The sequence below is a fragment of the Sus scrofa genome, chromosome 2, assembly GCF_000003025.6.
Source record: "Sus scrofa isolate TJ Tabasco breed Duroc chromosome 2, Sscrofa11.1, whole genome shotgun sequence".
Taxonomy (NCBI): domain Eukaryota; kingdom Metazoa; phylum Chordata; class Mammalia; order Artiodactyla; family Suidae; genus Sus; species Sus scrofa.
Window position 1 is genome coordinate 126,515,611 of NC_010444.4, and position 14,160 is coordinate 126,529,770.

The window sequence follows — 14,160 nt, forward strand, 5'->3', positions numbered from 1 at the left end:
GAATAACTGGTTGGATGGTGGTGCCATTCATTGATTGGACCTGGGAATGGGAGGTTGGGACCTGCTATAGACTCAAAGTTTGTATCATCTCCCCCAGATTTCTATGTTGAAACCTAATCCCCAGGGTAACGGTATTTGGAGGTGGGCCGTTACAAGGCGATTAGTTCAGAAGGGCAGAGAATTCTGGGCCCTTCCACCACGTGAGGGCACAGCCAAAGGACAGCAGTCCATGAACCAGGAAGAAGGCATTTATCAGACCCCAAAGCTTGGATTCCAGTCCAAAATGGTAAGGAATAGATTTTGTTGTTTATAAGCCACCCATTCTATGGTATTTGGTTGGATTGGTTTGAACTAAAACAGGACCCCTACTCCCAGGAGCTCTGGGCTGCTAGATAAATCCTTATCCAGGCCTTGGTCTCTGCTCTAGGTCAGACACCATGTCTCCTTGCTTGCTAGTTACTGTCTGCATCTGCATGAAAGCAAAACTAGATGTAACACTGACCCATCAGCAGAAGGAAACTAAGCTAGATTTTTCCCACTGTGGTGGTCAGTTTATGCTGCTGGACTACCCCTAACTTCGTGCCTGGTTGATGAAGATCAGAAATATGGTCTGTAGCCAAGGAACAATGCCAAGCGCAGAGAGCAGACTCGTGACACTGACCTCGAAGGGCATCGTGTTGCCGCCTGAGTTTACACATGGTGGGCGGTGTGGTTGTGTAGTTTTCTCATTGACGCACATGAATCACCCAACAAAGGCGAATTCTAGCGTCAAGACATCCAAGCTGGGAGTTCCCGTCATGGCTCAGTGGAAATAAATCTGACTAGTATCCATGAGGATGCAGGTTCGATCCCTGGTCTCTCTCAGTGGGTTAAAGGTCTGGTGTTGCTGTGGGCTGTGGTGTAGGTTGCAGACATGACTCACAACCCGAATTGCTACGGCTGTGGTGTAGGCTGGCGACTACAGCTCCAATTCGACTCCTAGCCTGGGAACCTCCATATGCCTCAGGTGCGGCCCTAAAAAGACCAAAAAAAAAAAAAAAAAAAAAGAAAAGAAACAGTCCAAGCTGGACACCACAGTACCTCTGACTTGAGAGAGGGTGGTTTCTCATCAACACTGTTCACCTCAGGAATGGGCCTCCCATGCTGCCAGCAGCTTGGCATGCTCATGACAAGGGCATGTCACCAAAGCCAACTCCCACCCACTATAGCCACAGCCACTGCCACTGAAAGCTCACCACCCCCTGGGTCTTTCCTCTTACTGCTTGATGCCCACCTGATTTTTGCCTCTTTTACTTCTATCTTGACCTTCTAACCTCAACTCAGAAAATAAAGAGGAAAAGCTGGAGTTCCCGTCGTGGCTCAGGGGTTAACGAATCCGACTAGAAACGATGAGGTTGTGGGTTCGATCCTGGGCCTCGCTTAGTGGGTTAAGGATCCGGCGTTGCTGTGAGCTGTGGTGTAGGTCACAGACGTGGCTCGGATCTGGCAGTGCTGTGGCTCTGGCATAGGCTGGCAGCAACAGCCCCAATTAGACCCCTAGCCTGGGAACCTCCATATGCCACGGGAGCAAAAAAGACAAAAAAAAAAAAAAAAAAAAAAAAAAGGACAAGCTTATTTTTTTAAAAAGGTAACAGTCTTTGAAACGGAGTAGATACAGTCAAAAGATGAATGCCCATGTTTAACCACTGATGCCTAATTGTAGGCATATTCTTTTTGGTTACCGATTCTGAACATACTTATTGAGCATCATTTATGCATGAAACACTGTCTAGGAGTAGATGAACATGAGCTAATCCTTGATGGAAAGGAACTTCCAGTCCTTGGAGGGCACAGGACACCCCAGGAAGTAAGCACTTAGAAGATGAAGGGAGGAATTTTCCAGTGACGTCTCGCAGAGGGAGAGCCCACATACCAAGTCCTGAAGGCTGGCGGGGAGCAGGACGGTAGGGAAGCTCGCTGGCAGAGAGGGCAGCTTGTACAAGGCAATTCAGAAGCGCCGAGCTCTTCCCAGAAAGCTCTCTGTCTAGGACCATGGGACAAACCATGTGTTTTTGTGCCTCTATTCCAGGCCGACCACTTATTCCTCCCTTCCTGACGTTCCATCTCAGTGTGGGTCCTGGTGTCCAGGAGAGGTACAGGAAGAAGGCCTGTCTTCTGTGTCAGGTTGGAAGAAAAAGCTTCAATTTTTTTTTTTTTTTTTTTTATAACCTGCGGCATATGGAGGTTCCCAGGCTAGGGGTGGAATCAGAGCTGCTGCCGCCGGCCACAGCCGCAGCCACAGCAATTCAGGATCTGAGCTGCGTCTGTGACTTACACCACAACTTACAGCAACTCCAGACCGCCAACCTATGGAGCAAGGCCAGGGATGAAACCTGTATTCTCATGGATACTAGTCAGATTCGTTTCTGCTGCACCACAATGGGAACTCCCAGCTTCAAGTTTTCAAACTGAGATAATCTCTCCAAATGACAGGACATAACATTTACCACCCAGAAAAGATGGTGACCTTATTTTTGTTTTGTTTTGTTTCTTTTTAATTAGGGTATAGCTGATTTACAACGCTGTGCCAATTTCTGCTGTCCAGCATGAGGGACCTAATACCTAACTACACATAGTATACTATCTTCCATCATGTCCTGTCCCAAGAGATTGGATATAGTTCTCTGTGCTACACAGGAGGACTTCATTGCTTATCCATTCTAAATGGGATGAACATAGTTTTTTTTTGTTGTTTGTTTTGTTTTTTGTCTTTTTGCCATTTCTTGGGCCGCTCCCGCGGCATATGGAGGTTCCCAGCCTAGGGGTCCAATCGGAGCTGTAGCCGCCGGGCTACGCCAGAGCCACAGCAACGCGGGATCCAAGCCACGTCTGCGACCTACACCACAGCTCATGGCAACGCCGGATCCTTAACCCACTGAGCAAGGGCAGGGATCGAACCCACAACCTCATGGTTCCTAGTCGGATTCGTTAACCACTGAGCCACAACGGGAACTCCTATAGTTTTAATAGCACTTTAGGAGTTCCCCTGTGGCAAAGCAGGTTAGGGATCCCACGCTGTCACAGAGTGGCTCTGATCGCTGCTGTGGTGTGAGTTCAATCCCTGGCCTGGGATCGTCCACATACCATGGGCACAGCCAAAAAAAAAAAAAAAAAAAAACCAAAAACAAGAACAAAACCAATTTAAAGGCCCAATATGCTTCAGGAAGAAAGTCCTTTACTTTCTGAAAAATGAATGGGTATGGAAACTTACATGACTCTTACCACGAAGTTTTGAATTGTTTATTAAGATACAAGACTAAATTGTAATAATTTGGGCATGGTGGTGGTGGCAGCCAGTGTAATTTCCCCTGATTCCACACACACCCTTGGCTACATATGTGTCCCGTTTTAGCAGCATGATTGGCAGAACAGTGAGCTGTTCAGAAGTAGGTATTAGACGGGCTATTGGCATGTCGTGTCCTCTCCAGATCCTCTAAATTTGTGACGCCCGAGCATTCTGATGGAAATAGGGAGGGCCTTAAGATCCCATGTTTGGATTCTGTAATGCATTTTGTTCTGACTCTTAGTATTTATCAGATGGCCTTTCCCTCCCTGCCCCCTAGACGCGACTCCTGAGAGCAGTTACTCTAACCCTACATCAGTGCCAGTTGTTTTGCCATCACTCTAGAATATCAGTAACACCAGCAAATCTCCAAGTATGTGAAGCTATAATCACGCCTAACACTTAAACGTAGCCAAAATCTCAGGTCCACAAGATGAATTGCCGACTTAAGTAAAAGCCGTTATGTACTTAACAGCACCCAAATTTTCCATTACAAATACTGTTTTTACTCTTTCTTAATTAAAAAAAAAAAAAGCTGCTTTGAGGGGGCTTTGAATTTCTAAGCCTTCCGAATCAGATATTTCTTCAGCTATTTGAATTATAGGAATGTTGAAAAACAATAACAAATCCTTTTCCTGCTATAAAATCCATGCCATATTTTTGTCCATATGTAACTCAAATGGCTGAACTAAAAAATGAGGTTGTTGAGTCCTAAAAATTCATCAGAAATGGAGTAGTCCATAATTTTGAAAGTGAAATCTAATTAATCTGACCCAAGTAAAAATTTTATTAAATTCTCATTTGACGATCCAGAAAACTGCTAAATAGCACTTAGATAAAACAACTTACGGCAAAGGATACCACAAAGTTTTGAATTGTTTATTAAGATACAAGACTAAATTGTAATAATTTGGGCATGGTGGTGGTGGCAGCCAGTGTAATTTCCCCTGATTCCACACACACCCTTGGCTACATATGTGTCCCGTTTTAGCAGCGTGATTGGCAGAACAGTGAGCTGTTTATTTCAGTAGCTTTTACAGAGAGCATAGCCTTTTTATAAAGCAATAGTTTATACGTAGTCATCAGTTTGCTCATGTTTTTGGTAGACTGCCTGACCCTCAGAATAAACTGCTTTTAACACGGAGGTGACATTAGCTCATTGGTCATGTGGTATAATACACACCCTGACAGTTTGCTACCTGTGCCCTAGTGGTCTCAGAATTTCAGCATGTCCAAAATGAACCACTTTCTGCTTTGTCACTAGAAGGATGTCATTATGCTCGTACTAATGAAAAAAACTAGATGGCACATATGGTAAACAGTACATGTCCTTATGCATGGGGGGTAGCAGTGGCTTATGTGCTTTCCTGACATTTGAGACTTAAGGCACATTTTTGTTTGTTTGTTTGTTTTTTAGGGCTGTACCCGCAGCACATGGAAGTTTCCAGGCTAGGAGCTGAATCAGAGCTGCAGCTGCCAGCCTACACCATAGCCACAGCAACTTGGGATCCTTAACCCACTGAGCGAGGCCAGGGATTGAACCCGCATCCTCATGGATACTAGTCAGATTCGTTTCCACTGCGCCACAATGGGAACTCCAAGGATATCTGTATGAGAGAACAGTTGTTTCCAATTTCCTCCCGTGTTACCTTTAAAATATTCTTGAGGCATTCCCATCTTGGCTCAGTGGTAACAACCAGACTAGTATCCACGAGGATGCAGGTTTGATCCCTGGCCTCGCTCAGTGGGTTATGGATCTGGTGTTGCTGGGAGCTGTTGCAGGTTGCAGATGTGGCTGGGGTCCCCACGTTGATGTGGCTGTGGTGTAGGCCAGTGGCTATAGCTCCAATTTAACCCCTAGCCTAGGAACTTCCATGTGCCATGGGTGCAGCCCCCCCAAAAAAAATTTTTAATGCTTTTTTCCTAATAATTAAAAAAATATATACTCTAGAGAAAAATTAGAAGATAAAAAAGTTGAAAATATATAAATAAAAAAGAATTTTTTAACTGCCACCATTTGTATTTGTTTTATGTCAATTTACATTTTGTTGATTTGTCTGAATGAGAATGTATTTACATTATTGAGATTACACTGCATACAGAATTTCTACTTTTTTCTTTAAAATATGGTACTCTAAGTTCTGTAGCATTAGTCTTTTTTTTTTTTTTTTTTTTTGTCTTTTTGCCTTTTCTTCTAGGGCCACTCCCGGGGCATATGGAGGTTCCCAGGCTAGGGGTCCAGTCAGCTGCAGCCGCCGGCCCATGCCGGAGCCACAGCAACGCAGGATCCGAGCCACCACAGCTCATGGCAACGCCAGATCCTTAACCCACTGAGCAAGGGCAGGGATTGAACCCGCAACCTCATGGTTCCTAGTCGGACTCGTTAACCACTGCGCCACGATGGGAACGCCTATATTTCTTTTTATTTAAAAATTTTTTTTTTTGTCTTTTTGCCATTTCTAGGGCCGCTCCTGCAGCATATGGAGGTTCCCAGGCTAGGGGTCCAATCAGAGCTGTAGCCGCCGGCCTACACCACAGCCACAGCAACATGGGATCCGAGCCGCATCTTCGAACTACACCACAGCTCACCGCAACACCGGATCCTTAACCCGTGAGCAAGGCCAGGGATCGAACCTGCAGCCTTGTGGTTCCTAGTCGGATTCATTAACCACTGAGCCATGACGGGAACTCCGCATTAGTCTTTTTTTTTTTATTTTTTTTTATTTTCCCACTGTACAGCAAGGGGGTCAGGTTATCCTTACATGTATACATTATAATTACATTTTTCCCCCACCCTTTCTTCTGTTGCAACATGAGTATCTAGACAAAGTTCTCAATGCTATTCAGCAGGATCTCCTTGTAAATCTATTCTAAGTTGTGTCTGATAAGCCCAAGCTCCCGATCCCTCCCCCTCCCTCCCCCTCCCATCAGGCAGCCACAAGTCTCTTCTCCAAATCCATGATTTTCTTTTCTGAGGAGATGTTCATTTGTGCTGGATATTAGATTCCAGTTATAAGTGATATCATATGGTATTTGTCTTTGTCTTTCTGGCTCATTTCACTCAGTATGAGATTCTCTAGTTCCATCCATGTTGCTGCAAATGGCATGATGTCATTCTTTTTTATGGCTGAGTAGTATTCCATTGTGTATATATATACCACATCTTCCGAATCCAATCCTCTGTCGATGGACATTTGGGTTGTTTCCATGTCCTGGCTATTGTGAATAGGGCTGCAATGAACATGCGGGTGCACGTGTCTCTTTTAAGTAGAGTTTTGTCTGGATAGATACCCAAGAGTGGGATTGCGGGGTCATATGGAAGTTCTATGTATAGATTTCTAAGGTATCTCCAAACTGTTCTCCATAGTGGCTGTACCAGTTTACATTCCCACCAACAGTGCAGGAGGGTTCCCTTTTCTCCACAACCCCTCCAGCACTTGTTATTTGTGGATGTATTAATCATGGCCATTCTGACTGGTGTGAGGTGATATCTCATGGTAGTTTTGATTTGCATTTCTCTTATAATCAGCGATGTTGAGCATTTTTTCATGTGTTTGTTGGCCATCTGTATATCTTCTTTGGAGAACAGTCTATTCGGGTCTTTTGCCCATTTTTCCATTGATTGATTGGTTTTTTTGCTCTTGGGTTGTATAAGTTGTTTATATATTCTAGAGATTAAGCCCTTGTCAGTTGCATCATTTGAAACTATTTTCTCCCATTCTGTAAGTTGTCTTTTTGTTTTCTTTTGGGTTTCCTTTGCTGTGCAAAAGCTTTTCAGTTTGATGAGGTCCCATGGGTTTATTTTTGCTCTAATTTCTATTGCTTTGGGAGACTGACCTGAGAAAATATTCATGATGTTGATGTCAGAGAGTGTTTTGCCTATGTTTTCTTCTAGGAGTTTGATGGTGTATTGTCGTATATTTAAGTCTTTCAGCCATTTTGAGTTTATTTTTGTGCATGGTGTGAGGGTGTGTTCTAGTTTCATTGCTTTGCATGCAGCTGTCCAGGTTTCCCAGCAATGCTTGCTGAATAGACTTTCTTTTTCCCATTTTATGTTCCTGCCTCCCTTGTCAAAGATTAATTGACCATAGGTGTCAGGGTTTATTTCCAGATTCTCTATTCTGTTCCATTGGTCTGTCTGTCTGTTTTGATACCAGTACCACACTGTTTTGATGACTGTAGCTTTGTAGTATTTCTTGAAGTCTGGGAGAGTTATGCCTCCTGCTTGGTTTTTGTTTCTCAGGATTGCTTTGGAGATTCTGGGTCTTTTGTGGTTCCATATAAATGTTTGGATTGTTTGTTCTAGTTCTGTGAAAAATGTCATGGGTAATTTGATAGGGATTGCATTGAATCTGTAGATTGCTTTGGGTAGTATGGCCATTTTTACAATATTGATTTTCCCAATCCAGGAACATGGAATATCTTTCCATTTCTTTACATCTTCTTTGATTTCTTTGATTAAGGTTTTATAGTTCTTGGCATATAGGTCCTTTACCTCTTTGGTCAGGTGTATTCCGAGGTATTTGATTTTGTGAGGTACAATTTTAAAAGGTATCATTTTTTTGTATTCCTTTTCTTGTCTTTTGTCTTTTTTTGGTTGTTGTTGTTGTTATTGTTGCTATTTCTTGGGCCGCTCCCGCGGCATATGGAGGTTCCCAGGCTAGGGGTTGAATCGGAGCTGTAGCCACCGGCCTACGCCAGAGCCACAGCAACGCGGGATCCGAGCCACGTCTGCAACCTACACCACAGCTCACGGCAACGCCGGATCGTTAACCCACTGAGCAAGGGCAGGGACCGAACCTGCAACCTCATGGTTCCTAGTCGGATTCGTTAACCACTGCGCCACGACGGGAACTCCTGTATTCCTTTTCTAATGTTTCATTGCTGGTATACAGAAATGCAACTGACTTCTGAATGTTAATCTTACAGCCTGCCACTTTGCTGAATTTATTAATCAGTTCAAGGAGTTTTGGGGTTGAGTCCTTAGGGTTTTCTAGGTATAGTATCATATCATCTGCATACAGTGACAGTTTTATCTCTTCTCTTCCTATATGGATGCCTTTTATTTCTTTGGTTTGTCTAATTGCTATGGCTAAGACTTCCAAAACGATGTTGAAGAGCAGTGGTGAGAGTGGGCATCCCTGTCTTGTTCCAGATTTGAGTGAGAAGGCTTTCAGTTTTTCCCCATTGAGGATTATATTTGCTGTGGGTTTATCATAAATGGCTTTGATTATATTCAGGAATGTTCCCTCTATACCCACTTTGGCGAGGGTCTTGATCATGAATGGATGTTGAACTTTGTCAAATGCTTTTTCTGCGTCTATTGAGATGATCATATGATTTTTGACTTTTTTTTTTGTTAATGTGGTGTATGATGCTGATTGATTTGCGTATATTGAACCATCCTTGTGAACCTGGGATGAACCCAACCTGGTCATGGTGTATAATTTTTTTGATATGTTGTTGGATTCGGTTGACTAAGATTTTGTTGAGAATTTTTGCATCTATGTTCATCAATGATATTGGCTGATAGTTTTCTTTTTTGGTGGTATCTCTGTCTGGTTTTGGAATGAGGGTGATGGTGGCCTCATAGAATGTCTTTGGGAGTATTCCTTCTTCTTCAACCTTTTGAAAGAGTTTAAGGAGGATGGGCACCAATTCCTCTTTATATGTTTGATAGAATTCACCTGTGAAGCCATCTGGTCCTGGACTTTTATTTGTAGGGAGTGATTTTATGACCTCTTCAATTTCATTTCTAGTGATCGGTCTGTTCAGTTGGTCTGTTTCTGCTTGATTCAGTTTTGGCAAGCTGTAAGATTCTAGAAAATTGTCCATTTCTTCCAGATTGTCAAACTTGTTGCCGTATAGTTGTTCATAGTATTCTCTTATGGTTTTTTTGTATTTCTGCTGTATCCGTTGTGATTTCTCCTTTTTCATTTATAATTTTGGTTATTTGGGTTCTTTCTCTCCTCTTTTTAGTGAGTCTGGCCAGGGGTTTGTCAATTTTGTTCACCTTTTCAAAGAACCAGCTCTTGGTTTTATTAATTTTCTCTATTGTTTTTTGAGTCTCTATTTTATTGATTTCTTCTTTGATCTTTATAATTTCCTTCCTTCTGCTGACTTTAGGACTTTTTTGGTCCTCTTTTTCTAATTCATTTAGGTGGAGGGTTAAGTTGTCAATTTGGGATCTTTCTTCTTTTTTGAGAAAGGCCTGTATTGCTATGAATTTCCCTCTGAGCACTGCTTTCGCAGCATCCCATAGATTTTGAGAGGTTGTGTCTTCATTATCATTTGTTTCAAGGTAGTTTTTAATTTCCTTCTTGATTTCCTCATTGACCCATTGGTTTTTTAGTAGCATGTTGTTTAGTCTCCATGGAGTAGGTTTTTTCTCTTTCCTTTTCCCCTGGTTGGTTTCTAATTTCATGGCATTGTGGTCAGAGAAGATACTTGAGATAATTTCTACGCTCCTAAATTTATTGAGATTTGCTTTGTGTCCCAATGTGTGGTCGATTCTTGAGAATGTTCCATGAGCATCTGAGAAGAATGTGTATTCTGCTTTTTTTGGATGTAGTGTCCTGAAGATATCAATTAAGTCTAACTTTTCTATTGTTTCCTTTAGGATCTCTCTTGCTTTATTGGTTTTCTGTCTAGAGGATCTGTCCATTGATGTGAGGGGGGTATTAAGGTCTCCTACTATGATTGTATTCTCATCAATATCTCCCTTTATGTCTGTTAATATTTGTTGTATGTATCTGGGTGCTCCTGTATTTGGGGCATATATTTTGACGATAATAACATCCTCTCCTTGAATGGATCCCTTAATCATTAAGTAGTGTCCTTCTTTGTCTTTCTTTATGTCTTTTGTTTTAAAGTCTATTTTGTCTGATATGAGTGTTGCAACTCCTGCTTTTCTGTCATGTCTATTGGTGTGAAATATTTTTCCCCACCCTTTCACTTTCAATCTATATGTATCTTTTGTCCTAAGGTGAGTTTCTTGTAGGCAGCATATTGAAGGTTTTTGCCTTTTTATCCACTCAGCCACTCTGTGTCTTTTGATTGGGGCATTCAGTCCATTGACATTTAAGGTGATAATTGATAGATGATTTTTTATTGCTATTTGAACCTCATGTTCCTGTTGATTCTATGGTTCTCCATTCTTCCTTTCTTTTTTTTTTTTTTTTTTTTTGGTTGGATGGTCTCCTATTATTATATGCTTGAGTGTATTTTTTTTTCATTTTTTGCAAATGCAATATTTGGTTTTGACTTGTGGTTGCGCTGTTTTTTAAGTATGCTAACCCCTTCCCATAATTGTGTGTTTTAGCCTGATGGTCCTGTAAGTTCAAACACTTCATTACTATATTAAAATTAAGAAGAGAAACATACAAACAAACAAAAAGGGTTATTTACTTCCTAACATCCCTTGCCTACATTTTATGGCTTTGATGACTCTTTTTTATCTTTTTCTTTTTAATTTTATTTTGTTTGAAGCATGTTCATGATTAAATCTGTATGCTGGCTTATTTGAGTGACTGCTCTCTGATTGCGGTTTCCTCAGTCCTAGTTCTTCCTCCTCTTCTTTTTTTTTTTTCTTTTCTTTTTTCTTCCCTTTCCTTCCTTTCTTTTTGGTTTAGAGAAGCCCTTTCAATATTTCCTTTAACCTGGGTTTTGTGTTACTGTATTCTTTAAGTTTTTGTTTGTTGGAAAAAATTTTTATTTCCCCTTCTATTTTAAATGATATTCTTGCTGGATAGAGTATCCTAGGTTGCATATTTTTTCCTTCGAGCACTTTAAATATCTCTTGCCATTCCCTCCTGGCCTGTAGTGTTTCTGTAGAGAAATCAGCTGATATTCTTATGGGGGTTCCCTTGTAGGTAACATTCTGTTTTTCTCTTGCTGCCTTGAGGATCCTCTCTTTATCACTAACTTTTGCCATTTTTATTATGATGTGTCTTGGTGTGGGTCTGTTTGGGTTCAGTTTGTTTGGGGCCCTCTGTGCTTCTTGTATCTTGAATCCAGTATCCTTTAGATTTGGGAAGTTTCCATCGATAATTTCTTCAAATATATTTTCCATCCCCTTATCTTTTTCTACTCCTTCTGGAATTCCTATTATGTGTAGATTGGCCCACTTTATATTATCCCATAGGTCTCTTATATTGCTTTCCAGTTTTTTGATTTGGTTTTCTGTCTGTTGACTGGATTGAGTGATTTCCATTATTTTATCTTCCATATCACTGATTCATTCTCCTGCATTATTCATTTTGGTTTTTACTGCCCTGAGTTCAGTTTGCATCTCTGCAAATGAATGTTCTAGTTTTTCTTGGCTCCTCCTTAGATTTTCTAGTTCCTTTCTGAGGGTATCTGCATTACTGTTCATATCTTCTCTGAATTCCTTCAGTATTTTCACTATTTCTCTTTTGAACTCCAGGTCTGTCAGACTGCAGAGATCTGTTTCATTGTTGACTATTTTAGGTGAGTTCTCCTGTTGGTTTGACTGGGGGTGGTTTCTCAGCTTCTTCATCTTGCTTGTTGTCTTCTTTCTCCTGAGGGAGTTGTACTCTCCGTTATCGGCCAGTGTTTGCCTTGTCACTGCCGTGGAATATTTCCTGAGGGCTGGCGTTGTTGGTCAATCTTTTTTGAGGCAGTGTGGCTTTTATGGAGTGTTGATGGGGCTAACAGTGTTTCTTTGAAGCAAAGGAGGACTTCCTGAGGGCAGACAGGACTGAGAGGTCCACACCACGATGGTAGCAGATTTCACTTGGTCATGCAGAGCTTGCTCTGGTGTTTTTAGGCTGTGGGGTTTTTGCAGGGGGTTGGCGGTGTTGGGCAGCTGCTTTTTAGGGGTGCATCACCCCCTGGGGGCTGGAGCAGCTATCTGGGTCACTGAGAACCTAAGAGGCTCTTCCCTAGGGCAGCCCAACTCAGAAGGACGGCCTGCGAATGTAGGCGGATCTTTTCACAGTCTGGCCAAACTTGTTGCAGCTTTTCTGGGCTGCAGGGGGTCCTCCAGGGGGCTGGTGGTGCTGAGCAGCTATTCTGCGGGAGTGGGGCACCCCCTGGGGGCTTGGGCGGGTAGCAGGGCCGTTGGAAACAAGAGGCTCCTCCCCGGGGCAGCCTGACTCAGAAAAACCGTCCAAGAATTAGGCAGATCTATTCACAGCCTGGCTAGGCTTGTTCTAGCTTTTTTGGGCTGCAGGCCTTTTCTCAGGGGCTGGTGGTGTTTGGTGCTGCTCTGCAGAAGTGTAGCCCCTCCAAAGGGCAAGCAGGCCTGTGCAGGGACAGCCCCTGCGGTGGTAGGCTTCAGGCAATTGTTGAGGCCAGCCCTCCTGGATGGCAGGCAGCCCCAGGTTTGGCGAGAGCATAGGGGGTGGCGGGGGTGGGGGGAGGGGATGCACTGGGAAGCACAGCTTTCTGCTAGCTAGCAGGCCTGTAAGCTTGCTGTGGCGTGGGGGGTATTCTATGGGGACCCATCACTTCTTCTCTCCCCTCCCCAGCACAGGCGCAGACCAGGCTCTTCTCCCAGGTTCCCTCTGATGCAGCTTTCCACTTCCCCACCCCTAGAGTATTGTTCCCTTCCTCTGCGACAGCTTTGTTTTCTAGTCTCCCAGGCAGTCTCTGCCCCGTCAAATGGTTTCTAGACCTCCCATGCAGTTTCCGCTCCGCCCCGCCCCCCAGCCCGTTCTCAGGGACTAACCTCTGGGGCTGAGGTCTCGCTGCCCAGCCCCCACCCGGTGTCCCCTGGCCCTTTCTCGGGGACTAGCCTTCGGAGGCGAGGTCTCGGTTCCCAGCCCCCACCCAGGCGTCTCAATTTTTGGTGACTGTGCCCGTAGCTCAGATGGTCCATTCGGTTCTTGATTGGCTTTTCCGTACTCCAACTTACTGCTACACTCTTCTCTGCATCTGGAGATTCCTCTGGTTCATTTGATCTTTCCCCCGTGTAGGTGACTTTCCAGGGTGCGGGAATGCTTTCTCCTCCGCAGTTCCCTTTCGGGAGCGCCCGTCCCGCTCGGATTCACCTTCTCTCACTCTCCTCCTTTCTCCCGTTCTGCCCAGTAATGTCACGAACTTCTTGCCGTTATTGGAGTTTAGGTTCCTCTGCCAGCGATTGGTTGCTGTTCTGTGCGAGTCATTTATTCTGTAGATGTGCTTTTTTTGTTGTGTTTGTGGGAGAGGGCGAGCGTGTCCCCCTACTCCTCCACCATCTTGTCCTCTCCCACGTTAGTCTTAATAAATGCATAGTATATTGCTTTATATCCATCCGGGGACATTCAAGTTACTGCCAATATTTTGCATCATAAGTAATTCTACAGTTCACATCTTTATACATAAAACCTTTACAATATTGCTATATTAGACAAAGGCTTTAGGTTGTAAGTCATAAGAAATCATTTTACCCTGGCTTAAGCAAAAGATGAAAAGTATCAGCTAAAAAGCTAGGGGTGGAGATTTGGCTTCAGGCATGGCTGGACTCAGGGGCTCAGTGGTGTCTTCAGGAAGCCATCTTGCCATCTCTTGGACTAGCTTCCATTTGTCCTGATTTCATTCTTATGCTTGCTCCTTTATTTCTCTCCATGACAGCAGCTCTTTCCTAGTATTTCCAGGAGAAATCCCACAGTTGAGGCTCACTAATACACCTGGGGACAAACACATGTCCCAAGCTCATCACTGGGGCCAGGATGAGGGAATGTGGTGATGTGCCCACAGGACATCCCTGCTCCCTCTCTCACCTGACTCCATGGCCCTCATTCTGCACACCTGGACTCCCTCCTGCTTCTGGAACCCACCAGTCTGCCCTTCATCCCAGGGCCACTGCTCTTGTCCCCCCCAGTTCTGCCTTGCTC